Source organism: Trichechus manatus, unplaced genomic scaffold, assembly GCF_000243295.1.
Source record: "Trichechus manatus latirostris isolate Lorelei unplaced genomic scaffold, TriManLat1.0 scaffold00251, whole genome shotgun sequence".
Lineage (NCBI taxonomy): Eukaryota > Metazoa > Chordata > Mammalia > Sirenia > Trichechidae > Trichechus > Trichechus manatus.
Genome location: NW_004444187.1, coordinates 46,153 through 49,552, shown reverse-complemented (window position 1 = coordinate 49,552; position 3,400 = coordinate 46,153).

Below are 3,400 nucleotides of genomic sequence, written 5' to 3'. Positions count from 1 at the left end.
CTATTTTTTCATTCCTTGGATAAGAAACCTTCAGACTATTTACCCCTAGCAAATGTAACCTAACAAGAAAAATGTCATGAATCAAATGCATGATGACCTCAGGCTGAAGCGTTTCTTGCATTACTGTCCTCTGTGGGAAGACAAATCCAGCATCTTAACTAGATTTATAGATTTCTGTTGATTCACTAAAGGGATGTGTTAGAATGTCTCAGAGTACAGTGGTTTTATGATAACCATTGGAAGAAGTTATGTCCTGTTATAGCTTGTATTTTAAGTAAACTCCAATTATTCTTGTAGTCTATGTATCAAGAACAAATGCTCTGACTGCTGGTATATGCTTCCAGTCTTTAGAACCCTTGGAAGAACGTGTAAAGAATCCCAGGTGTTTACTGCCCATGTGCTGTAGTGGATACAAAGAACACCCTGCTGGACACTTGAGCAGTGTATGGTCTACTTGTGGAAATGTGCTAGGTTATTTTGGTGGCTAGAAATACAGACTCACTCGTTGGCCTATAGAAAAGCATTCCTTTAGTCAGTTGCTATTCCCTTGTATAGTTTGCTTAGTGAAGGATCCTCTAATACAGAACATGGCCTCCTAGAGGTAATGAACCACTTACAGCTGCTCCCTCACCCTGCCTCAACTTGCTATGTACATGGAATTTTTTTTTTTTTAAGAAAAGGACTGTGGTCGTGAAAGGCATTATGATTATACCATCTAGTATAGAGGGACATGCACAGTGCTCAGAAAATTAACATTTTTTTTGCTATTTTAATTAAAATAAAATTAAAAGATTTGACTAATAAAACTGAATTAATAGCTTTAATCTCACTTAGAAGCGAGGATGGCAAGACTACATCTCACATACTTTGGGCATGTTATCAGGAGGGATTAGTCCCTGGAGAAGGACATCATGCTTGTAAAGTAGAGGGTGTGTGAAAAAGAGGAAGACCCTCAATGAGATGGATTAACACAGTGGCTGCAACAATAGGCTCAAGCATAACAATGATCATGAGGATGGCGCGGGACTGGGCAGTGTTTTGGAACCAACTTGATAGCACCTCACAACAACAACAACAACAACAGTAGCTTTAAGGACCCAGAACCTCCATTGATGATAACAAAGTAAAGAGATCATAGGCTTAGAATAATAAACTTTAGAACCAAAAAGGACCTGAATAATGATCATGTCAAACTACTAAACATATGAAGACTGAGACATAGATTAAGGTCCCATTGCCAGACATTAAAATGTAGGTCTACTGACTCCAAGTCCATTGCACTTTTCAATTTATCACACTGTCTACTTGAAAAAAACAAGTATTTTCAATATAACAGTTTCCCAAAGACCCTTTATGCCTTGCTTCATATTTTAAAGTCCTTCACATTATGTATTTATTTCTGGATGCCTCCATTTTTAGTAAGACTAAAACAACCAAAAAAAGTTTTAAGAAATTCTGCAATTTATGATTTGATGAAGAGCTATTATAAATCACTATATTATAGGATTAAAAGTCATCCTTTAAACTCTAAGTTTTTTTATTAGATCAGAAGTGAAGTTTTTTGTGTTAGTTCAAGATGAAATACAGATTGCCCACATTTAATGCTTCTCTTCCTTAAGAAATCATAAAAATTATAAAAGATATTTTAGAAAACATACAAACCAACAAAAAATGTAGAAGGGAGTAATCAACAGACAAGATATTTAAATATATTTCTGGAAGATGAAAAATGGATTAAAAAGTGTTCGCAGAACACATTCGGCAGAAGCAGAGCTGAGAAAGCCACAGCTTAGGATATGCTCTAGGGGTATTTGGATTAAAAGGCAGATGATCTGCCTGGAAAAATCTCGGAGAGAATCTGAATTCTAGAAAGGTGGGACTGTGGATGTAGAAGTAAGGAAATTAATTTAAAGTCTACATAAAGAACAGACATCTCAACTTCCTTCCCTTACCCCTGTACTTATGCCTCAGGCAAAACACACACATATGCACACAACATATGCACACACAGAAGACTTTCTCTAAAGAATTAGAACACAGTCTTTAGAGAGAATGAAGTCAACTAAAACAGATTTTTATGCCACTGTAGTATACTAATGGGGCAAAGCCCTTTTTGTTTTATCCCTTTAGAATTCCATCAGCGTAAATTATGATCTGGTGCCTCATGTGCTTATGCCGAAGTGAGGACTGTCACCTACAAACCTCTTCTCCATAGACAGAGCTTACAATGAACATTTCTGATTCCTTATTCTTAAATATATACAGTTGACATTTGAAGTAAACCTAGACATGAGACTAAAAATATGAGAGGAAATATTAGAACTAGAGGTCAAAGTGCAGGAGAAATGATAACCAACTAATAGGGACTCCAGAAAGAGATAGAAGATAAAATAGAGGGGAGGAATCCAAAAAATAATATTACATCTCTGAAGAAGATGGATGGTCAAAAATAAAAGGAATTGCCTAATGACCAAGTGCTCAGCACATTGAATAAAAAATATGCAATGTGCCATATTTGTTAAATTTTAGAATTAGATAAAAGGAAAGCTCTAAAAACTTCTAGATGGCAAAATAAGACCACTCACAAAGAAATAAACATTAGAATGGGTTCTGATTTCTCCTTAGGAACACTAGATGCTGAAGACAACTGAGTAAGTCCTTCAGAGTTTACAGGGAAAATAATTTTCAACTTAGAATTCTAAATCTAACCAAACTACAATCAAATGTGAAGAAAGAACAAAATTATTTTTAGATATGTAAATATTTAGCATATTTACATGCTATGCATTCGTTTTTAAAAATTTTATTGTTTTTTAGGTGAAAGTTTACAGTGCAAATTAGTTTCTGATTCAAAAATTTATGTACAAATTGTTTTGTGACATTGGTTGCAGTCCGCGGTGTGTCAACACTCTCCCCCTTTCCCTTTCCATTCCGGGTTCTCCATGTCCATTTGTCCAGTTTTCCTGTCCCTTCCTGCCTTCTCATCTTTGCTTTTGGTTGGGCAAGTGTTGCCCATATGGTCTCATATACTTGATTGTTACAGAGTGTGAACTCCATTAAACAAAATTATAAGTCAAAAAAGAACTACAATCAATAAATCTTACACTTGGGAATATAGAGAGCTGGAAAGAATGTCGCTACTATACTTATAATAATAATATTTTAAGGAACCCAGTGGATAAACAAGTTCATGGCTTTTCTTGAACTTGTTGGAATGCTGCGATTTTAGAGGAGCCAGGTGGCTCAAAATCTGGCTCAAAAGAGACTTGGGACCTGAAGGGACAGAAAAGGCATAGATCTGCATCATTTATCGACTGGGACCCTACCTTTGGAAGCCCAGCAGCTGCTGTCTCTGGTATTTTCCCAGAGGAACTCCTGCCCAGATGTCCACATTTCTTCA